Raw genomic sequence first — 15,522 nt, 5'->3', positions numbered from 1 at the left:
AGTGACAAGTGACAAGTGACAAGCGACAAGCGACAAGCGATAAGCGACAAGTGATAAGTGGTAGCTTTAGCTACACTTATTTGATCAGTGACAAGTGATAAATGTGATCAGTGTAAGACCGTGGCAGGACTATGACTTCAAAAGGTGATAAGTGATCATACGCAAGACCATAGTTATACTATGGCAAAGTGAAAGTGAAGTACTCAATTTTCCGTAACCATTCCCTAATTTGATGGGCCCAAAAGAATTAAAGGAAATGGATAAGTAGTAGTAAGTTTATACAAGGGAACTCACCAATGGCTGTGGTTGACAGGTGAACTTAATAATTGTGTATATTGTATAAGTGTATAAATATTTGGTAAGATTTATGTTTTATGCCTATAAACTTACTAAGCTTCTATAAGCTTACATGAGTGTAATCAATGTCTCTTATAGATTGACGTGGAAGTATACGGAGGATCGGATCAACACAGAGGATCACACTATCCAGATTATCTCCGGTAGCTTTTGTAAATTTCTTTTTGATTTATATGGCATGTATAAGGTTTGATGATTATATAAATACTAAGACTTTTTTAAGAAATATACATTAAAGTAAAGAATGATGAATATGTTAAATAGTATAATTATAATAGTAGTATAATTTGGTATCAAATTGATTGAAATGAATTGGTTGGTTGGATTGGTCTCGGTTTTAAAATTTGCAGGGAAGGTTAGATATTTATAAAGGGGTTATATTGAGCAAAAAAAAACTTTGGGATTTTGCGAAAAATTCCCTATGGTTTCGATTTAATTCTGGTTTGGTCTCGAAGTATGTTTTGGGCTTTGGAGGCCCATCTAAAGGACGCCATGACATGTTTTAGTAAATGAATAGTATTTAACTCGTATTAATGGAAAATTAATTCGGTAAACTCTGGTAATGCCTCCTACCCTATTCCGACGACGAATACGGGTAAGGGGTGTTACACATAACATTTATGGAGGCCCCTAAATCACACATGGCCTTCTTGATCCCCAAATTTCCTATTTTGCATGGTATAGCGAACATACCCCTATCTTTGCATGTTGCTGGCATTTTCCGCTGTAGCACTGCGGATACATTCTTACTAACACTTACATTTTCATTACCTGTTAGTTTTCGTTTGTTGGTGCAAAACTCTTTGAGGAACTTGGCATACCGCGGAATCTGTCTGATGGCATCCAACAGTGGTAAATTGATCTCGACATTCCTGAATGTTTCGAGGATTTCCTTGTCTTCCTTACTGTTTCGACACTGATTTAATCGTCTTGGGAATGGAGGTTGGATTTTCGGCAGTGGGGGTTTCGCTCGGACCTGTTCGTCGTCTTCTGGTTTTTCCTGGGCGATTTCTTGGCCAAGATTTTTGCCAGGAATTAGTTCCAGTATCTTTCCACTTCGCAACTTTACTGCATTTGCATTTTGCCTCCGGTTTGGTTCTACTTTTGTAATGGCAGCTTCCCTTGAGAGTTCAACCTCTCAATTGATGTGGTCAACTCCCTTATGGACGTCTCGGTTTTTTGTTGGAAATCCTTTATCTCTCTTTGGAAATTAAGAGTTTGCTGTTGAAAATCAAGGACATTAGCTGCTAATTTATTAACCATGGTTTCTAGAGAATTACCTGAATCTCGAGGCTTTTGTGGAAACCGATTTTGGTTTTACTGGTTAAATCGTGGGTTGGCCTCATAACTTAAGTTAGGGTGATCCCTCCATCCTGAGTTGTAAGTATTAGCGTAAGGGTCATATCGCCTTTGTGGTAGCCCAGGAAAATTTTCCACAACATCTAAACGAGTCATAGTATCATTATTCAACCTAGGACATGCATCAGTTGTATGTTCAAGAGTAGCACGTATTCCGCATAACCGGGCTGTCTTTACTTTTTCTGCAACAAGAGAATTCAAAATATTAGCAGTTCTATCAATCTTATCTTCTAAGGTCGAATTACTTAGCTGGTGAACCCTTCTAGGAGGTTCAGGATTGGCTCGAAATTGCTGAGAATTTGCAGCCATTGTGGAGATTAAGTCTCTTGCTTGTTGTAGAGTCATGTTGACCAACGCTCATCCACTTGCGGCATCTACCAGATTCATCTCCATGGGTTTCAGGCCTTCATAAAAGTACTGGAGCAAAGACTGTTCTGTTATACCATGTTATGGGAAACTTGCACACAACTTCTTAAATTGCTCCCAATAGTCGTACAGAGACTCTGCGTCTTTTTGCCTTATTCCCACGATTTCTCTTCTTAACTCTACGGTAATTATACTGGGAAAACTCGTTGAGAAACAAACGAGACAATTTAGCCCAAGTCGTTACAGATCCAAGAGGTAAATAAAATAACCATTCCTTAGCAGAATCTGCTAAGGAAAAAGGGAAAGCACGCAGTTTAATTTGATCCTCAGTTACCCCCTGAGGTTTCATACTAAGGCAAACCATATAGAATTCTTTCAAATGCTTGTGGGGATTTTCATTTTGTAACCCCCGAAAAGTTGGCAGTAGCTGGATCAAGCCTAACTTTAATTCAAAATCAGTATCCATAGTAAGATACGCGATGCATAGTGGCGGTTGTTCCGTCGACGCTTCGACTAGTTTCCAAATTGTCTGAGCCATAGGTTGAGGTGCTAAATTAGGGTTTACGTTAACCCTAGCGTTAGGCACTTCTTCTGGGGAATCGACTTCTACTTTTTCGCCTTCAAAAGTTTGAGTAGGATTTTCGTTAACCTTAGACTCTGCTTTGTCGTCGATTTCGATTTCTAGCAGTGGAATTATTTTGAGTCCCAACCACCGCTGACTACTTTTTCTTTAGCTTTGTTTCCTTGGGATTAGCTCTCGCAGTCTTTTCAATCTCCGAACCAAACGTAAGAGTTCCTAGAGCAGATCTGGTCATAAGAAACAAAAAACAAGATTAGTACGTTACCGATCCCTGGCAACGGCGCCAAAATTTGATGCGGTCGTTGAGAGTACCAAAAATATCCTATTCGCTGTAAAATAGTAAAAATAACAGTAAAAGGGAAGTAGGGTCGAATCTTCAGAGACCGGATTGTACGAATTCTCGTTTCTTGAAATCCTGGACAATTTCTTGGCTAAGAAAACCTGCATTCCTGAAAAATAAAAATAAAAATTAAGAATCTGGAAAAATAAAAATAGAATTTAAAGTGAATTGAAATTGTGAAATTAAATAAATTGCAGAAATTAAAATGAGGAAAAATAAATAGAGTTGGGAAACGAGAAAGTTTCTTATGTGGCGAGATTTCAGCCTCCGGTTGTCTCGTTCCGCCTTGGGTTCAATCTTTGGCTTTAAAGTAACCCTTTTCGAGTAGGATAAGCCAATTATAGTGAAAGAGGATGCCTACGACCACCAGCTCTAAAAATTTAGACTTAAGATTTGGCGGAACGTGACTCTAGCCAATAATCACTTTTGTGGGACTATCTTCTTCTAGATCACCACTTCCCAACGGCGAATACCACACCGTTTTATCTCTTGGGTTCAAATTTATTTTTTTTCCCTTGAATTTCCTCTTGCCTCCAATTTAGTCCCTAAAAGATAAAAGACTACAAAATAATCCAAATTAGTAGGATCATACTCAAAATAATCATGCAATTAGCACATAAAAAATATCATTCTAGAGTATTATCACTAAAGCTTATCCAACCAAATCCTGTATCTTACAAACCAATGCTTATTAGCCATTTGACTTTGCATGTGCTCCATCTACATCTTATTTTTTATTTTGCTTCAAAGATTGGGTAGGCATAAATCCTCTTCCTTCTCATTTTATTTTAAACAAAAATGTTGCAAATATTACATTTATTATTCATTTTCTTCTCTTCTTTAAAAGACATAAATTTTTTTAAAAATATTTTTCATTTTTCAAAAAAATTAGTGAAATCGCCCAAATCCAACTTTATATTATGAGCTCTAATGGGGGGACAAGTCATTTGACTATACAACTTGGCTTTTGAAAACGCCTTAGAGGTTGGGCAGTGATTTGATGGTTGGGGTTACAAATTTTAAATGACAATTTGATGATGATTAGAAATGTTAGATCATGTGTAATATGTAGGGTTCATTTTCAAAAATAGTTATAATTAAACACCTATGCTTTGATTTTCCTTAATTCCTATATTCCGAATATTGAATAAAAAGTGTCGTATTTCGCCATTTAATTAAATAATGTGTGACATTAATAATTAATTAGTAGATTAATGAAATTTTAATGAGTAATAATTAATTTAAATAATTATTTTAATTAAGTAATTAAATTAAAAAAATAAGATGACTAAAATAGGAGAGCTTAGATGTAGTTTACCTTAAAGTTTGATATGTCAATAATTTGTGTTATAGTTATTTTAAAGGCTTATATAATATATGAGGTCTACATATTCTTTTAGAATTTAAAATTTAGTGTATTTTAATTTGAAATGGTAAGTCCCCTATTTTCTCGATTTAAAAATTTTAATCCTCTTGTCAAATTTTGTAATTATAAAAAAATAAAATAATTTTTTAGCAGTCAATATTTATATTTTTTATTAATTTGGGCCTTTCTCTAAAAGTACATAAAATTATAAAATTTAATTTTTTATATTTTCAATAAAAATTCAAAAATTCAAATTTAATTTTTAAATTCAAAAATTATAAAAATTAAAAAATATAAAAATATAAAACTTTCAAAATTTCAAAAATTGTGTTATCTTTTCAAAGATTAATATATTCATTCACATATTAGAATTGAATTTCAATAATTATTTTCAATTTAATTTAAAAATTATATTAAAATCCAATTTAACATTTACTGAAGGTATCACTCAAACTTTGAAAAAAAATATTACCATTTAAGTATATAACAATCAAAATAAAATAAAAAAGTTATTCCACCTTTTTATAATGCAAAATTAGATAAAAGGAATTGAGATTTTAAATAAAATAAATAAATAAAATAAGGAGTAAATTATAAAATTTAAAAGAATACAACTGTGATTCACAGTTGTAGAGCCTGTTAACTAATTTCCTGACCTGATTTATTCATTTATGTTGTGCTTGATAGTCACAATGGAGTTATGGTTTATGGTAATGAATAGTATTTTGGTGGTGGAATCTAACATGATCCTACTGGGATGGGATGGTACCGATTATGGATTTAGGTATCACTTAGATGAAAATTGAAAACGTTTTGGGAAGCCATGACAGCTTAGATGAAAGAACTGGTAGGCAAATTAGATGATAGTCACCGCTGACCATTCACTTTCATCCTCCTTACGGCCATTGCTTGTTTACTTACCAGGCTTGCTTCTTACTTTCAACTTCGGCTTATTCCTGTTTTCTTTTTTTTGTTGTTGGATTTCTACTTTCAACAAAATGGGTTTTTTTGTTGGATTTCTATTTTCTAGTTTTTGGAAAGCATTGGTTTTTTTTTAGCACATGCAAAGCATTATTCTTGGTTCTTGTATTTGGCAGTAGGGATAAATTAACTTTGTAGTTGGCAGTAGCCATGTTATTAGGTATTCTTTGAATTTAAGAACTATACCTTGATGTTTTAGGGACAAAGCTTCTAATGGGTGCCTTTTCCTGGTAATTGGTGTGCTTAGTGAGATTGGTTCTGGCTTGGGATATATATGATCAAGGTGATTATTATATCAATTATTATTTGGGAATATCTTTATTTGTTATATGCATCACATAGAAAGTCTTAAAGGACGACTGTTGGGGTCGTCTTTAAATCTATTAGAGACAAGTTTTAGAATTTAAAGGATGATTTTAATTGTTCCCAAAGCTACTAAAATCCTGATGAGGACTTTAATGTGATTTTATTTCAATGTTTCAGGTTATTATCTTTCTCATGCAATGGCTTCTGTTGATGGTGTTATCTACAGTTCACGATATTGAACTCATTCACTTTCAGAATCAACAAAACCATCAAGTCTGTCTCACTCAAAACTGGTAACCTTAAAGAACTCTTAACAAGTTTAGTTTCTGTCTTTCTGTAAAAGCAAATGTTGATAGTGGTTGTTGTGAAAATCAGGAATTGTTGAAAGACCAACGTGATTATAAGCGGGGTTCTGTGTCAGATATTGAATCCTTTTCAATACCTAAAGGACTTTCAGAAGAAACTATTAGAGTGATTTCTTCAATGAAAAAAGAACCATGTTGGATGCTTTAGGCTGTCTTGTCATAAGTTCCGTAGTTTAAAAGAGCCTAGGTGGTCTGATAATCAATACCCCCCCCCCCCTTTGATTTACAAGATTTGTATTACTATTCAGAACCTAAGTTCATAAAAACTCCAAACTTGCAACAACAGGATCGTTTGTTCAGAGATTTTCATAGATTAGGTATCCCTTTGAATGACAATAGAGGAGCTTTTATGTCGTAGTAGATAGTATTTCCATTACCACAACTCAAAAGCAACTATTAGAAAAAGCTGGGGTGATCTTTTGTTTGATTTCAGTGGCAATTAGAAAGTATCCGGATTTAGTCTGAAATTATGTAGGGAAACTAGTTTATTAAGCAGCTTTGAATTCTGCAGTCTTTTCTGATGGGTCCTTTTGTTATATACCTAAAAACACAAAGTGTCCATTACCACTCAACTCTTTATTCTCGGATTAACGCCCTTGAAAGCGGGCAATTTGAGAGGACACTTATCATTGCTGATGAGACAAGTGTTGTAGAATATGTAGAGGCATGTACAGCTCCACAATCTAGGAAAAACCAACTTCATGCTGCTGTGGGTTGAGTTATATTGTGCTGAGGATGCAGTGATTAAGTACTCCACCGTACAGATTTAGTATGCTGGCAATTCGGAAGGCAAAGGAGTGGTTTATAACTTTGTGACAAAAAGGGGACTTTGTTCCTGGCCTTGCTCAAGTATTTCTTGGACCCAAGTTGAGACAGGGTCAGCCATCACATGGAAATATCCTAGTGTTGTTTTAGAGGGTGATGGATCAGTAGGGGAGTTTTACTCTGTAGGCAGACACAGGATCCAAGATGATTCACAAGGGAAAGAATACAAGAAGCAGGGTCACGTCGAAAGGTATTTCAGCTGGAAATTCAAGGATTTGTTATAGAGGCCTTGTTCAGGTTTTGTCAGAGGGCAACAACGCTTCGAAACTCCTCACAATGTGGCTCGTTGCTTATCAGTGACAGTGCCAACACCTCCCCTTACATTGAGGCATAAAATTCCCAATTTTTGTCTTCCTGCTACTTCGTTTTTTATGTTAACTTGTTAATATTCTATTCTTATTAATCCCCTTGTAGGTGAAGAACCCATCAGCTAGTGTTGAACATGAAGCCAGAACCTCTAAAACTGGTGAAGATATGCTGTTGAACATGAAGCCAGAACCTCTAAAACTGGTGAAGATATGCTACTTTCAACAAAGGGGAATTGGTCCATAGAAAGCTATGGCAGCAATGATCTCTGGATATTGTGAAGATGTCTTCAATAAACTTCCATACGAATCTAGCAAGGATGCAAAGCAGATCTTAAGTTGGAATTTTGGTGGATCCATTGGTTAGGCATTAAATGTCTTCTACTAAAATCGAGAAACCCATCTTTCATATAAGATTGTAAGAAGCCTCTTATATTATTTATGTAAGTTTGCAATTTAGTGAAAGTCTTTCTTTCAAGTTAGTAGTACATATTTGAAAATCAAAAGTCAACTTGGTACTTGACTAATAGAGTTAAAATATATTGATGTAGTATTGATAATCGATAGCAAGATAACAATTTGATAATTTCCCTAACAATTAAGCAATTTCAATTCTCTCAATAATTACAATAGCAATACAATTTTAATAGTTTAATTGAATAGCATTATGTTAACCAAATTAATCTGTTTATTAAGTCATTTCTTTTGCCTAAGTAACTCTAGTAGGGAAAACCTTTGAACACACAAGTTTCCAATCGAACTACCATAATCAATTAATAAGGAATGGCACAAGTAGTAACAATGGCAATAGTCTCGTACACAATAAACGCAACTTTACAATGCCAACCAAAACATCAAATGTGTGAAACGTAGCAAAAACAATACTTCTAGATGTTCAATGTTGTTCATGCAATATACAATGAAAATAATGAGATCTTTACGTTCTACAACATGTCAATTATATCCTACGAATTCCGACTAAATTTACTGAGCATTTTACTTATTAGCAATTAAACAATTTGACAATAGAATTTCAATGTAAGCAATTAAGTTAAACTAACATAACACAAGGTAATTTAAAAATGAAAAGAATCACAAAATCGAATTTTTTAAGCATTTGATGCTTAGGAACGTTCATTCATTTTGTACAATCCCTTTTGTCTTTCGCTATTGACGACTTAGTAGTTAAGATTTTAGTGAAAAAATTAGTTAAAATTTTAGAAATAAAATTACTCTTAAGATTTTAGTTAAACTTTTAGAAAAACTCAAGAAAAAAAAATTAAATATATATTTTAAAGAAATTTAAATTTAAAAACTTAAATTAAAAGTTGACTCGAGTTAATCAAGCATTGACTAGAGTTTGATTGACTTTGACCGACATCGAAGATGTTAATTGAGCATTAACTAGATATTGACCAGATTTCAATCAGTGTTAACTGATAATTGATTAAAATCTTGTTAATGCTTGATCAATGTCGATCAACACATGTCAAAGTTGATCAAATTATAGTCAATTCCCGTTAACTTTTAATTTGTGTTTAAATTTTAAAATTTTTAGAATATATATTTTAATTTTTTAAAATTCTTAAATTTTAACAATTTTTTAAACTTGATTGTTTAGAATATATATTTGTAATTTTCTAAAATTTTAATTATTTTTTATATTTTTAGATATTTATATTTTATTAAATCTTAAAATATTTAAATATTTTTAAATTCTTAAATATTTAAATAATTTTTATTTTATAATTGTTCATAGAATTTGAATTTTTTACAAATCTTAGACGAAATTCAAGAAATAAGAACTTGTAGCAGGTATGCTATGCCGACAACACAGACCATTCCTCTTGGTTTTTTTAAACAGGCACTGCCTTTTAGCTACAAATACTTAGTTCAAGAAACTTCTGCAGTTCTCAATAATATTGACATCTTTTGATCAGAGTTTTAACATTTTTGATGTGCAAGATCCATATATAGCAAGCACAGAGCATACTTTATTATAACTCTATGATTTAACTTATATATTCATCCCTGTCTAAAGGAAAATTTAGAGAGAAAGAAAGGAAATTTAGAAGGCCATGGATAAAAACACACTGATATTTTAGTAGATAGAAAACTTGATGATTCTACAAGATAGAAAACATCCCCTTTTATAGATGTAGGAGATAAGAAACAAACAAAATAGCTACACTACTAGAACATAATTATTAAAGCAAAAGCAAACATAAATGACACAAACAACAGTGACGATTCTTAGTAGTACATGACACACTCAACAATAAAGATTCCTAATAGTACATGTTTTTGATATAAGGAAAAGCAAAAGCATGAGATTCTTTCTGAGTGCTTTAGCTATTGGCATTGGAATGAGGAAATTGTGCACTGTTAAGAGAGCTTTCACTGTAATCATCTTTACACATATCCTCATCTTCAGACTTATCTTCTTGTTCATCTTGGATCCTTCTCTTATTAAGATTGATTTGACTATAATACCAAGGATAATCTTGAGACCATTCTGATGGATCTAGAATATTCTCATAGTATTCTTGGATTGCCTTCAAAATCTCTTTATGATAAAGTTTATATCGAACTGGCCAAGTATCCAATGGAGCAGTGACATCTGGAGGAGGCCATATTTCAAATGGGACAATCTTGTTAAACTGGCAAAGGAACTTTTGGATTTCTCTATAATGAAAATCAGAATTTATGATATCATCAAGAAAAACCTTGTGTATCCAAGCAGTAGGAAAAGATCCTAGCTGAGTTGATTTTCCACATTGCATGAAGTATTGGGGCTTGTAAAAGATAATTATCATGTAAACTCCCCACTTTTCATGATAAAACTGATTTATCATGTTTAGCCATTGTGGTAATAGATGAAACCAACTGAGGAAGGTGAAGAAATTCTGATATTCTGGTTCAATAGTTCTCCAACAGCCTTTGTGAGATAGTAAAAGAGATCAAGGACAAGGAATTGTATGGCAATAGGATGAAGATGTGTGAGATACCATAAGAACCATTTTATTTCTTCTAGTTGTTCAACAAACTCAAACTTGATTGGGTGTATGAATGGATAATTTGGATGAACACCCTAACTTTTAAAGACCTGAATCTGATATTGAAACATCATTTCTTTGGTCTTTTGGTGAAAGGTTTTTTGATGAACAAGATTCGTAACTTCTGGCGGGAATTCTAGGTTGAGGTTAGGAGCAACAGGATAGGAGGTATGAAAGGTTGAGGATGAAGAGGCTGGTCTATACATCATTATAGATCTGGGCCAAAAAGTTCTTTTGTAAGCAAAAATTTCTTTCTTGGACCTGGAAAGAAAATCAGCAAGGATATTTTCCTTTCCTTTGATATATTTAGTATCTAAAGAGAATTTTGAAAACCATTCAGCCCATTTAAGAAGTTGAAGATGTGAAATTATCTTTTGTTTGAACTTGAGCATTTGAGGGAAGGATGACATATCCATTTCAACAAGAAAATGATATCCTGCAAGATGAAATTCGAACTTTGAAATACCTTTTTTGACTGTTAGAATCTCTTTGAAAGTGGAATGATAATAGATTTCTGCTTCAAAAAATCTTCCACTTTTGAATCCACAAAGATGTCTTTTGCCTTATTTTTCTTCAAATAATATTACACTTTAGTATTTATCACTAGAGTCTGTCTGTAAAATTATTTTTCCATCAGAGGAAATATGAAGTGGAGGCAAATTTTGTAGCATTTTTTTTAGTTTTTATACTGCTATCGTCTGAAAAGATGACCATGTAGGAGGCTCTTTCTTAAGCATTTTTCTTAAAGGATTAATGTACTTAAAAACCTTAGGAGTAAAGTCTCTAAGATAATTAACAATCCCTAAGAATTGTTGTACCTGTTTTTTAGACAGGTTTTCATCTAGAAACTTAATAAGTTCTTGTGAAATATGATGCCCTGGAGAGTGCTGTCCATCTTTTAGCTTTATCCCCCAAAATTTAATTTCTGGTTTATTTATTTGCATCTTCTTTCCTGAAAGCATTATCCGATATTTAAAAATAAGGGATTTGAATTCTTCTAAAAGCCCAGCATGAGATTCTTCTTCTGGGTTATAGAGTAAAATATCATCAATGTAAATCAAAACATTTTCCATAAGGGGTTGGAAAATCTTTATCATTGCTTTCTAAAACAGAGAATGAGAGGTCTTTAATCCAAATGGCATAACTTTCCACTGAAAATGTTTGTTGGGAATGCAAAATCCCGTATTTACTCTGTTATCAGGATGAATTCTTAATTACCAAAACCCTACCTTGAGATCAAACTTGGAAAATATTCTTGCTTTAGCCAAGTTAGAAAAAAAGAGAATTTCTATTTGGCAATGGAAACTTGTCATCTTGAAGGAAGTAATTAAGGGGTTAGTAATTAATAACCAGTCTTAATTTTCCTCTGATTTGTTCTGATCTCTTGTTTACATAAAAGGCTTCGCATGCACACTAGGAATTTGATAGTTCAATCAGATCTTGTTGTTGGAGTTGTTTCATTCTTGTTCTGCCAACAATAAATGTTTTGGATTCATTCCCATATGGCTGGATTTTGTAGGGTTGATATCTTCATTTTTCTTGAACGGAAGGGTAATAAAAAATTCAGAATTTTTCCACAAAGAGTTTGGGCATTTGAGTAGAAATTCTAAATGAGAATATGCACAAGATCTTTTTTTTAGCTCTTGGATGGTTTGTAGGATTTCCTGACTGGATAGGAAAAAGCTTGGGTGTAGAAACAAAAATTTGAAATAGATTTTTGAAACGAACTCCATCAGGAAGGATTCTCAAGTATTAGGCTTTTGTGTAGAGGTCAAAACCTACTACAATATCTTTTCCTGGGAGTTTTGAACCCAAAACTGTATTCCTAACATTACATCCTAAAAATAGTGATGGGTTTACTGATCAAATAAGTAGCAAAAGGATGATCTGCAACAGAATTGAAATATCTAACATGTGGTTTCCACCAGTCTGGAGGTAACACATCTGGATTCATGATTGTTTCAGCTATTCTAGTATCTATAAAGACAATTATAGTAATAGATTTACTATATTTGTCTAAATAGATTTTCACAGTAATATGAGGGACAGGCACAATGCTGCAATGGTTTTTCTGAACTTGAGCTTGTAGCTTAAGAACATCTAAGTAATCTAATTTTGAATCTAAAATTTTATCAGAATGAACAAGAATAGCACAAATAGTTCTGTCTGAAGTTTTATCTTCAATAGAGCAAACAAACTCTATATCATCTTCCTTTTGAATCTTTATTCCTGATTGTTGGATCATCTGGGCAATGTTTTTTTCTCTTTGGACAGTCTTTAAAAAATGTCATTTTTTTATTGCAGGTATAGTATCGGTCAGACTTTGCTGTTGATATTCGCTTCTTTCTGAGATATCTCCATTATGGTTTCTTTCTTCTTTTCCATCTTGAAGAAGTTGTGTTCTTTAAAAAAGAATATTTTTTAAAATGCTTCTTTTTTTTAGAACGACAATCACAAAGCTAGTCTTTGGAGCATTTGTATTTTAGATGAGATTCATCACATGATCAATCAATTATTTTATCACCATGAAGATAATCTTTGAATATTTTCCTCCTGTTGCAAATATCTTCCAAAGCAATAAATACTTCCTGTTGAATTTCTCCGACTATTAATTGAAGAATGTCTCTATTTTGTCTTTGAAGAGCTTGATTAACTGCAACTTGGAGAGGATCTGGAAAAGAGGAGAGAGCTACTAGCTTCAGATTTGAATTTAGGCCTAAAACACAAAATAATTTAGTCATTATTTTAAAGTGCTTTGCCAAATCTCTTTTTCTATATGAACAACACTTTCTTTTGTAAAACTCTCGTCTTTTGAGGGTTAGGAGATCATTTGGATTGCCCATAAAGTGATGATGAATAATTCAAATTAGCTGGGCAAGATCTTGAAGAACCATAAATTGCATTTGAGATTGTTGACTAATAGAATTCCACCAATCTCGTAGCATTCCAGTAAATCTGGATACAAACTCCATGATGATATTATAATTACTTTCTTCAGTAAGCTTGCGAGTTTCAAGCCAAGAATGAAATTCTTGAATTCTATCTGGCAATTTTTCTTGTGGAATATCATTAAGGGTAAAAGTGGTTCTTCCAATGGAAGGTTTTGGTGTAGAACATTTATTATGATGAAGATGATTCTGGCACTTTTGGCATTTCTTCATCATCTGATTGTTCTACTTTTGGATGAGTTTGTAAAACCTTTGAAAGGTTTTCATCTTTAGATTGACTTTCTGATGATAGCTCTGATGATTAGCTAGAATCTAACCAATCACTATTAGTATCTGATTGTTGTTTTTGAAGCTGTAAAGCTGAAATCTTTAGAATCACAGATTCTTTATAATCATTTAAGAAATTTGTCAAAGGATTTTGATTTTGTTGTATCATCAGAGACTTAGAAGCTTGTTTTGGATGAGGTGACTTTGGAGGTGAATTATTAATAATTGGCCTTTTGCCAAGTTTAATTTCTTCTTCTTTCTCAGCTATTTCAGATTTTTTAGTAGCTTTTTTCTTTTTCTTTTTAGCTTATCTTCTTTTAATTTCCAGAAATACTTCATAAGTACTTGGCTTGGTTCTTTCTGGGAATTTTGGGAAGTAAATACGAACTCCTTCAACTGGAAGAGGATTTTTTTGTCGAATTGAAGGAAATAGCTCCACTATTTCTAATCTTGGAGATGGTGCTGGAATTTTCCCAGTTTCTTGGAGTGTCTTGATTTGTTCTTTGAGATTCTGAATTTATTTTTCTCTTTGCGCCAAATGAGAAAAAAATCTTGACCTGGTGCGGCTGGTTCTTTTGCCATAGCATCTATCCTTTTTTTTGCAATAGATTGATTAGATCTTTCACCATTTTCGTGTTATCATCAACTTTAGCTTCAACAACTGAAATTTTTGAATCAATCTTTTTTAATGCATGATTCCGAGCCAAAGCATTCTCAGTTTGCCAGTTGAGAGTGGCTTCTACAACACTTATCTTTGCAGGTGCATTAGAAGGGGATTTTTGGTGCATGAGTGTAATTTTTCTCAGTGTATTCATCAAAATAAGGAAACTCCTTGTCATATGATGTTTTTTAGTAGGTTGCAACATACATACAACAAGAGTTATTTTTTGTTCAGGCAAAGGATTTTTCTGAACCCATTTGTTGATACTTTTATAACATGGCTGAGAAAATGGTTTTGGTTTTCTTTGAAAATTGGTATTTTATGGTTTAGGTGGCTTTTGATTTTGAGGAGGGGGTTTGCAAGGTTCTAGAGAAACCTTTTGAATTGGTGATAGTAGATTTGCTGAATAATCTACAAGGTAAATAAATTTACCATTATCCTCACCAAGCGGTCCGATGTTTGGATCTTTTGTAGAATTCTGACAGAGTGGACTTTTTGGTCTTCTTTTCTCCTAGTTTTGAGGCAGAGTTGTCCATTCCATCAATCCATGCACTCATTCTGTCATCAGCACATTATTCACATGAACAATGTAGATCCCACAGACAATGTCTAGTATTTTCATCTTTAAACATATACAAAAGTTTTCCATCAGCAGAAAAACTTTGTATTATATTTTTTTCTGGACTAGGCTCACAAAGGGCACAACAACATTCTAGGTCTTCACCATTATGATCTGCCACCAGACTCCCTATTGGTTGCATCATAAGTTGTGTAGCAAAGATTAAATGACCTTTAGGACTATGAAGATGGCCATGATCAAACTTTATTTCTGTAGTTCTATCTCCTTTGGATGTAATCTGACTTTTGGTAGACTGAATGGATTGACTATGCTCATGAAGTTGTTCATAGTTAGTAACCCATTTTTCTGAGAGAAGCTTAATAAGCTCCTTCTTGGGGATTTATCTTGGAACATGAACACAATGAGGTTGATCATTTGTGTTAACAGAGATAAGCAGAGAATCTCCTGTTCCATGTCTTGATAAGTTGAAAGCATGATCTTGAACTCTGTAAACAATCTGATAGTGCAAAGTTGCAACTATGGCATACGGCACTTGAGGTGCTCCAGCAATCTGGATCTAAACTTTGAGAGCTTCAAGCAGATTTGGATCTACTAATGCCATCATGAAATTTGGAAAAATAGTAACCATAACAAGGCCAGAATTTAGGGTGGCTTCGATAGTAGCAATACAAGCATGCTGTTATTCCAGATATCTAGAATCCAACAAAGCAATTCTTGCTACTACAGGTTTGCCTTCTGTACCATGATAATTTAATGCAAGTCAGACTGCCCCAAAATGGATATGAGGGTAACCTGCTTGTATCCATTCTCGAGGAATTTCTGATGGGATTTCAAGAGTAACAAATTGTTCAGAAGAGGAG

The 15,522-nt window shown here is 33.3% G+C and overlaps 1 pseudogene; it reads left to right on the top strand.

Moving 5' to 3' along the window:
• The first annotated feature begins 1,293 nt into the window (after window positions 1–1,293).
• On the top strand, window positions 1,294–7,656 carry LOC108462757 (UPF0051 protein in atpA 3'region-like; annotated as a pseudogene).
• Window positions 7,657–15,522: the final 7,866 nt, after the last annotated feature.

Source organism: Gossypium arboreum, chromosome 2 (assembly GCF_025698485.1).
Source record: "Gossypium arboreum isolate Shixiya-1 chromosome 2, ASM2569848v2, whole genome shotgun sequence".
Lineage (NCBI taxonomy): Eukaryota > Viridiplantae > Streptophyta > Magnoliopsida > Malvales > Malvaceae > Gossypium > Gossypium arboreum.
The sequence above is the reverse complement of the archived record's forward strand: the minus strand, read 5'-3'. Positions and strand labels throughout refer to the sequence as shown.